Raw genomic sequence first — 10346 nt, 5'->3', positions numbered from 1 at the left:
CAAAAAATTGTAATATTTTTTTGTTCAATACCAAGCTCCTTTAGCAACCCCTGAAGCCAAATTGCCTCCTTCACAGCCTCCGTAATAGCCATGTACTCTGCCTCTGTTGTAGACAAAGCAACTGTTGACTGCAAAGTAGACTTCCAACTAACTGGTGCCTTTGCAAAAGTAAACACATAACCAGTAGTTGACCTTCGTTTGTCCAGATCACCCGCAAAATCTGAGTCACAATATCCAACTACAGACCGATTGTCTTCCTGCTCAAAAATTAACCCAATATCTACAGTACTATGAATATACCGTAGAATCCATTTTACAGCTTGCCAATGCTCCTTTCCTGGATTATGCATATATCTGCTAATAACTCCAACAGCTTGTGAAATGTCAGGTCTCGTACAAACTATTGCATACATCAAGCTACCAACAACATTTGCGTATGGTACCCTTGACATATACTCATGTTCAGTTTCATCCTTTGGCGACATAGTAGTACTTAGCTTAAAATGGGGAGCAAGTGGCGTACTAATTGGCTTAGTCTTCTTATCTATGCCAAAACGCTGTAGTACTCTCTTCAAATATTCTTTCTGAGATAAACAGAGTTTCTTTGAACGTCTATCTCTTATTATCTCCATGCCAAGAATTTTCTTTGCCTCACCCAGATCCTTCATCTCGAACTCCTCCTTCAGTTGAATCTTCAACTTATCAATTTCTTCCGAATTCTTGGAAGTTATCAACATATCATCAACATATAGGAGAAGATATACAAAGGAACCATCATTAAGTTTGCGCAAATACACACAATGATCGTATTTGCTTCTCTTGTACCCTTGCCGCAACATAAACTTGTCAAATCGCTTGTACCATTGTCTAGAAGATTGTTTCAATCCGTACAATGATTTTTCAAGTTTGCATACCATATTTTCTTTTCCAGCAACTTTGAATCCTTCTGGCTGAGTCATGTAGATTTCCTCCTCCAAGTTTCCATGTAAAAACGCAGTTTTTACATCCATCTAAACTAGTTCCAAATCCAACTGTGCTACCAAAGCCAACATAATTCTAATGGAGGAATGTTTTACAACTGGAGAAAATACTTCATTGTAATCAATTCCCTCCTTTTGAGCATATCCTTTGGCCACCAATCTTGCTTTGTAGCGAACATCTTCTTGGTTAGGAAATCCTTCTTTCTTTGCAAATACCCATTTGCACCCAATTGCTTTCTTTCCTTCGGGAGATTGGCCAATTTCCATGTATGATTCTGATGAAGGGACTGCATTTCTTCATTCATGGCAATCCTCCACTTATCTTCTTCTGAACTTTGGATTGCATCTTTATAAGTGGTAGGAACACCATCAGCTACAATTGAGGTTGCACAAGCAACCGTCTCTATGAGACGAACATGTTTCGTTATTGTCCTTTTTGGCCTGTTGGTTGCTATTGATTCAAGTTGTTGTCGAGGTTCCTGAGTTGGAATCTCCCTCTTTACTGGCTCTTCTTCTAGAGGGTAATCTTCATTTGTTTTCTCCTCTGCTTCTTGCGTAGGAAAAATAAATTTTTCCTCAAACTCCACCTGCTTTGATGCACCACTAGTTTGTTTGACATCTTCAACTGTCACCTTATCTGTTATGGCAGATTCATCAAAGGTAACATCTCTGCTGAATATAATATTCCTTGTCTCTGTTAAGCGGTATCGTTTGATTCCAGAAGTAATCCCCATAAATATAGTCTTCTTTGCTCTCGGATCCAATTTTGACTCTTTCACATGATAGTATGCAATTGAGCCAAACACATGCAAAGAGTCATAATCTACAGCAGGTTTTCCATACCATTTTTCAAATGGTGTCTTGCCATCAATGGCAGTAGATGGTAGACGATTAATGAGGTGGCATGTATATGTAATTACCTCAGCCCAAAATTCTTTGCCCAAGCCAGCATTGGACAACATATACCGTACCTTCTCCAGTAAAGTCCGGTTCATACGTTCTGCCACTCCATTCTGTTGTGGTGTATGTCTGACAGTGAAGTGTCGGACGATACCATCATTTTCACAGACCTTATTGAAATGATCATTTTTGTATTCACCTCCATTGTCTGTGCGAATACACTTGATCCTCCTGCCTGTTTGATTCTCCACCATCGTCTTCCATTTGAGAAAAATTTCCAACACTTCATCTTTCCTCTTCATTGTATACACCCACACTCTTCGGGAAAAATCATCAACAAAGGTTACAAAATAGTGCTTCCCACCCAATGAAGGTATTTTGGAAGAACCCCAAACATCAGAGTGTGCATAATCCAAAATGCCTTTAGTATTATGGATCGATGTACCAAATTTAACCCTTGTCTGTTTCCCTTTGACACAATGCTCGCAAAACTCCAAGTTGCAAGTCTTTACGTCTTTTAACAATCCTTGATTAGATAGAGCTTTCAAGGATTTCCCTCCAGCATGTCCCAAGCGCATGTGCCATAGCCTGGTTGCTTCTGCCTCTTTGTCATCATTGGATGTCACTGTCGCTATCCCAATAACTGTACTACCACGATAGCGGTACATGTTATTGTTCTTCTGATTGGCCTTCATTACCACTAGTGCACCGGAGCATATTCTCATCACTCCATTTTCTGCAAAGATTTTGAACCCTTTTGATTCTAGGGCTCCCACAGATATGAGATTCTTCTTCAAACCCGGTACATATCGAACATCTGTTAATGTTCTGATCATTCCATCATGGCTCCTTAATCTTATTGAACCAATGCCATATGAGGTAAGAGGGCTGTTATCTGCTGTGTGGATGACTCCATATTCTCCTTCTTGAAAATTCACGAACCAGTCCTTGTTGGGACACATATGATAGCTACAAGCCGAGTCCATCAACCATATGTCTGATGATGTTGATAACTCTGTTGTAACTAATGAGAAGTCTGAATCATCACAATCAGCTACATTTGAATCCATAATGGCCTTTCCATTGTTATGTCTGGCCTTATTCTTCAACTTCGGACAGTCTTTCTTCCAGTGCCCCTTTTCTCGACAAAAGGCACATTCATCTTTGCTGGGTCTAGATCTCGACTTGGATCTTCCCTTCTTAGTCCTCGTTTGATTTTGAGGACGACCCCTCACAATTAGTGCTTCTCCTTCTCCGCCCTTCTGTTTTTCTCCCTTTCTTTGTTCATAACTGTACAAAGCCGAACAAACTTCTCTGAGAGAAATTTCGTCATTTCCATGGAGTAGAGTAGTTTCAAGGTGCTCGTACTCATTAGGAAGTGACCCCAACAACATCAAGGCCAAGTCACCGTCATCAAAAGTTGCATCCATATTTTGCAAATCTGTGACCAACTTATTGAAACTGGTGATATGTTCATTCATTGTGGTACCAGGAACATAGGTGAAGCGAAACCGTCTCTTCTTCATGTACAATTTATTTTGACTGTTTTTCTTCAAAAATTTATCCTCCAATGCTTTTCATAATTTACTTGCAGAAGTTTTCTTTGTGTATGGATATTTCTGCTCTCTAGCAAGGTAGGATCGAATGGTACCGCAAGCAACACGATTGATAATTTTTCAATCTTCTTCTCCAATAACATCTGGCTTCTTTTCTTCAATGGCAAGATCTAGCCCTTGTTGAAAAAGAACATCTAGAACCTCGCCTTGCCACATCCCAAAATGTCCTGACCCGTCAAAAATTTTTACTGCAAATTTCGCATTTAACACAATTCTTATCATAAGCGAAGATGCCAACGATGACGTATTATTGACACTTGATGTAGATTCTTCTTGTTTATCGTCTCCCATTTTGACACAAATATTATTTAGTAGCTGACGACACAAATCAAGATTATTTCCTTTCTGGTGTGGAAGATCAGACTAAGCTGCAACCACAGAGCATACTCAGGCAGAACCTTGACTCAGTTACCAAGATAGATCTTTTCTGATGTGGAAGATCAGACTATACTGTAACCACAGAGCATACTTAGACAGTACCTTGGCTCTGATACCAGTTGTTGCGGAAGCCAAATGTATATAGTGTGAATGAGTCATAACTACTATACCAAAAATTATGACAACTACTAAATAATAAACAAGACAATAAGACAACAATAAAAGAACACCAGAATTTACGAGGTTTGGCCAATTTTGCCTACTTCCCCGGACACAATTAATATTTTATTCCACTCTAAAATTACAAGTGAAATAATACTAAAGAGAGAAGATACAAATGCCTTAAGAAGATAACAAAGGCAAATGAGAGGTGTACTTAAATCCTAAACATTAGGCTTCCTTTTATAGAGTGAAATTTCTATTCAAAATTGTCATCCACCGATGTGGGACTTTTTGACAATTTTAACATACTTATTTATATTTTGACCCCCCTTAGAAAAATTCTGGCTCGGCCACTAATTTGCTGTGATATATTTAGTACTGTATACTTCATTGTTGAAAGCCAATGGATCATATTTGGTTTAAAACATAGGTCAGCAAAATTTGATTTTAAAAGAGCATGATCTTTAATTGCTCTGAGAACTGGATTAAACTTCAATAGTTGGAAGGCATCTTTTTCTTTTGACGGCCTGAGGGTAGCAGAGATTCATGTGACTTGTGCCTCTGAGAATTATTTTGAACATTTTTTTACCAGCTATACAACAATAACAACAACCCAATATAATCTCACCAGTGGGGATAATTTACTAGTGGGATTTGGGGAGGGTAGTGTGTACGCAAACCTTACCCCTACCTTGGGGTAGAGAGGCTATTTCTGATAGACCCTTAGCTCCCTCCTTCCAAGAATTCTCCACCTTGCTCTTGGGATGATTCGAACTCATAACCTCTTAGTTAAAAGTGAAGGGTGCTCACCATTAGACCAACTCAATCTTGTCATAGCATAATTTCACGATCCTTGAAGGGGTTGGTGTTGAAGTACATTTGTCATTTTGCTTGGGTTGGGACTATAACTAGCTGAAACAAAATAAGTCAATTTTTTAAGGACATTTTAGTAAATCAAACACAAGCATCATGTCAATTCGGATGTTGTTCTTAGTGCTGAATTTGCAAGTACTACTATAATGTTTTTTTCCTTTGGCTATCTAAGCATGAGTCCAAAATCTTTCATTTTCATTGCCATGTTCTTTTTTTCTCTCACATGGACACGAAAATGGCCACTGATTGCGCAATTTGGGTCCTAGTATTATCAAAACATTGACTGGTTCCACATCTACTAATGTGTATCTCTGTTAAAAAAGAAAGGAATGTGTATCTCTGTTTCTTATTTCCTACCTTTGCCGTTACAGCAAAGCAAACATGTGTATTTCTTTCAAGTTTCAATTCCTTTAATTTTTAATTATTTTGATCATTAGTCATTAAGCTTTCCGAAGGAGAGCCTTGGCATAACTAGGTAAAGTTGTTATCACGTGATCAGAAAGTCACGGGTTTGAATTGTGGAAACCGTCTCTTGTAGAAATGCAGGATAAGTCTGCATACAATAGATCTACTTTTATAGTCTGGCCCTTCCCCGAATCCCATATATAGCGGGAGCTTAGTGCATCGGGCTGTATTTTTATCAGGAATAAGGCTAAAAAACTCATGGTGTCTGCAATTATTGCACATGCATTAAGTGGCATTTGCAAATTTGGCCATTTTATAAAGGGGCACTACAATACAGTTAGCTAGTTAAGTTTCTAGGATGTTGCCTTACCTTGAAAGTCTCTACAAAATCAATACCACGGCCAACTGTTTGCAAATCATTGTACATACTTATGTTCTCTCCTTTTTTATTTTTCTTGCCTTTTGCAATTAAAGGAAGTTTAAGACATTCTTTTCCTTTATGAACCTTTTGTATTTAAAATAAAATCTTCAACTAGAATGTTTCTTATGCCTTCTCCTAATTAATTCACCATATGATGTGATGTATTTTCATCGTAAACTTTCTAGTTTCTGCTATGTAATTTGCTTAATTCTCCTCTTTCTCACAGCCACAAGAAAAAGACCCCTTATTTTGCTTGATTTCGTTATGCAATCTTTTATATGTTGACAGTCACAGATCCATCTGTCGTATTAATGGTATTGAAACATAACTCCCGTTTGACCATAAATTTTGGCTATTTTCTTTTTAAACACTGTTTGTTCATTGAATTGATTTTTTTTTTCAAGTTCTCAAAAATTAGTTTAGGGCAGTTTTTGGGTGAAAATATTTTTTCCACTCACAAAACTTTAACTTTTTTTCAAATAAAATACATGTTCAAATACAACTTTAACTTCTAAAAATTATTTTTCAACACAACTTCAAAATTTTTTTTTTTAAATTCAACCAAATCTATGTCCAAAGCTCGGTTTAAAGAAAGTATTTGTCCATAGCATAACGTGCACTTTAAGTTCAACATTTTGGAATAACTAGAAGTATTTCTTTTTATGGGGATGGAGTTGGGCGGTTAATATTCAAAACATAAACTTTACGTCTTTACCTATCATGCGAACACGTACAGATTCATTTTATTAAAAAATCAACATTTGGCTGAATAGAAAGACAAAATCCATTTCATGTATTCATTTTTTCAATACATTCACCACGTGATTAGAATATAGTTACTATCTCTGTGTGTCTTTGGGTATTTTTAGTGTTTTCTTACAGTGACATCGTATGTCAATGCGTGAACTTTACATGTACAAAGTTCAACGTCAAATCTCTGTCCCTGCTTTTCAGGTAAAAGGTTTCTTAACTAGGAAATACCTTCAATTTGGCCAAACTTTTTTGGTGGCCAAATTTTTTTTTTTGGTTGTTAAAAGTATTTTTTTTCTTCTCAAAGTTAAGTTGTTTGGAGCCTTTTCAAGGAAAAAATATATATTTTTGAGCAGAATCAGAAACAGTTTTTGAGAAGTAGAAAAAAATAGTTTCTCTAAAAAAAAAAATACTTTTTTGAAAAGTACTTTTGAGAAAAATATACGTAGAAACACTTTTTAAAAGCTTGGCCAAACACTAATTGTTGCTCAAAAGTGCTTTCCAAATTAATTAGCAAAACATAAACTATTTCTCACAAAAAGTATTTTTTTAAAAATACTTTCGAAAAAAAATATTTATCAAAATAAACAGATTTTAAAAGCGTGGCGAAACAAGCTATTAATTGGACTCAAATTCTTCACATGTATTCAGTCTTTGGCATGCGGGCAATAGTAAAATCGCAAGAATCTAAATTTTTATACGGGTAAAACGTATTATCACAGTCATATCATTTATAAACCAAAAAGAATGATCATACTCCCTCCGGTTCCAAAAAAAAAGTGACCACTTAGCCCTTTTTTTGTTGGTTCAAAATAAGAGTCCACTTATCAAATCAAGAAAAGAATTAACCTTATTTTTTCAGAATTACCTTTATCGACGTATTCTTAATAGTCTTTTAAATTACTATAATTTTCTATGATATTATTAAACATGAAATTAATTAGGGATAATTCAGTCGAATTACCTAATTTTTTTAAGAGTTAGTATTTTTTTAAGGAGTGTGTAGATGGTTAAGTAGACACTTATTTTGAATTGGAGGGAGTACATCGTAAAAACGATCAAATACACTATAGTACATACTGATGTGATTAGGTTTTTCTTGAGTCGAGAGTCTATCGAAAATATCCTTTCTACTTTCAATAAGGTAGGGTTAATGTCTGCGAACATGCTACCTTATCCATACTCTATTTATAATATTACACTGGGTATGTTGTTGTACACTACCGTACATTGTCAAAGACTACTCCCACAAATGTATTATTCCATCTATTTCAAATTAGATGATGTACTTTTCTTTTTATTCTGTTTCAAAATAAATGGTACATTTCTAAATTTGAAAATAATTCAACTTTAAACTCTTCATTTTACCCTCAATGAAAAATTTTTATGACCGCAAAAATATTATGGTCCCGTAAAACTTTTATCCCTTAAACTTTTAAGACCACAAATTTAAAATTTTTTTTTTTTAAATTTCGTGCCAAGATGCTATACCAATAAAACTACTCCCAGTAAACTTGGATTTAATAATTGTTGACTTAAATTCTGTGATCTAAATATTATTGGAGAGAAAATGGCAGCTGGAAGCGGCTGGACTGGGGTGAGTTAAATGAGGTGTTTTAAGTCAGAAAGGAAAGTAAAAGGAAAAGAGCAAATGTGCAATCAATCATCGAAAAGTGAGATGTGTTTTAACTCATCACATGCACTTTCCTATGACTACATCCATCGCACTTTGCTTCTCCTTTCTTTCCAAACTCCACAACCAAATGTGGTTCCAAAATAGAAAAAAAGGGAAAAATCAACTACACATAACATTAATTGTCAAATTAATGTGATGGGTAATTTGATAGCGTGTATAAGAATAGTGCTGAATATGATGTATTAGTTGTGCTAGCATTAGTTATACTGGCATTAGTTATGCTTAAATAATTTATATCCATTATTTGATTTGATGTATTAAAGCATTGCACAATTTCTAAAAGAATTGTTTGTTTACAAAAATACCCTCATAACTAATCCATCACTTTATTTTTTCAAAAGAAACATATGCTTAAGAATGTTTTTATATGAACAAGGTTTTAAAAAAATTATTTGATTTGTCTACATATATTGTAGTATAGAACTAAATATTTATTTATAAAAAAGAAAATATGCTAAGTATTTATTTATTTACTAGGGATATACTTTTATTTTTCACTTTCTTGGATTATTTCAAACTCGCATTAATATAATAATATATTTTAATCAATCATAAATTTTGTAGGATAATTTTATCTTTAACTAAGCTAATGCATGCATTAAAACTCATTGCATTGTTAATACCATGGTTTCGTATGCATTAGTTATGCATAGAATAATTCCAAATAAGGTGTATAACTAATGTTTGCATAACTAATGCATAAGTTCAAAAGGTGTACCAAACAAGGTATTATGAATATACAAAGCTAATGCATGCAATATTTTATCTAATGCATCCTACCAAACGACCCCGAAAGTACCACCATTACCATACCAATAACAGTTGTGATATAGTGATAATTATTCTTTCATCCTTAATAAAAGGTCTCAATTTGAGTCATAAGCATGCAATCACTTTTATTAGGGAGCACTTTACTTCTTATTGTACGATTTTCTGATGCAAATCCAAATTGCAACAATATAATTACCAACACCGATGGGAAATAGGAAAAAATTAGAGCGAATGTAATTTGAAAGATAACACTTAGCCACGAGATTCGATTCGAAAACTACAGGTTATGTACTTGCCTCATTTAGATGTTTAGTTTTATCAAATCAAAATTAGTAGGACATTTTAAACTTTCACTCAATTGTGAATATAATTATTTCCTTAAAAAATAATATTGTTTGAATCGGTTTGTGCGTATATCAGTAACTATTTACTGGATAAATGTGGCCTCTTACTATCACAGTTTCTGAATAAACATATATACAAACAATAACAAACACTTCAGTAATCATCTCGTACTTTTGTTTGATATAATCACATTATAAAGTCTGCAATTTTTTTTTTATCAACGCGTATGCTATTTATTTTTAACGGGTTTATGTTTAATCAAAAAGTATAACTTTCAGTTAAAACTATAGTGTTTGTGTAATAATGGGTTAAACCTAGTTAATGATAATATCTCTAGACGCAATTTCAGAATACGTGGATAATGTGGAACAGACTCAGTGGGAAATTGACAATAACATACATTAAATATTCCAAAAGTTATGAGTAATAATGGAGGTGTATATACCAATAAATGACAATAAATGACATTTAAGTAAATTAAAGAATTGTTTCACCCAATGATGAATGAACCGGATGATTGATTCTCGTGACAATGATAAGTGATAGATAAATCCTAGAATGTTCGAACTATTTTCGGATCTGATAGAAAAATGTGGAATAATATAAACAAGAATATTGATAAAAAAATAATCTTTGTATCTTTTACAAGAGAGAAAATTTTTCTTAGAATTCTGTTCTTATCCAGTGAAAATCACATGCTCCTCTTTCCTATCTTTTTCCTCTTTATATATGACATATCCCTACAAAACCTTAATAGTATGTGTGCCCAGAATATTCTTTAGAATATTTTTCCTATTATATTATTCTAAAAACTAGCCGTTATAGCCCTTTCCACTGTGCTCGACTTCGGCCATTGTTGCCATCGTGACGGCAAGCTTCGCCGTTTCTGATCGACCTCGATTGACTCATCCCTCGCTACCTCATCCTAAATGCTCGACGATAAATTTTGACCCATACAGTTTAGTTGAACTCAGACTTTTAAACATGAAACAAAAATAATGATAACAATAAACTCAGTATGAATTTATATCTGAAAATGAATAAAATTG

The sequence above is a fragment of the Nicotiana tomentosiformis genome, chromosome 4, assembly GCF_000390325.3.
Source record: "Nicotiana tomentosiformis chromosome 4, ASM39032v3, whole genome shotgun sequence".
NCBI classification, from domain to species: domain Eukaryota; kingdom Viridiplantae; phylum Streptophyta; class Magnoliopsida; order Solanales; family Solanaceae; genus Nicotiana; species Nicotiana tomentosiformis.
Note: the sequence above shows the minus strand (reverse complement) of the source record.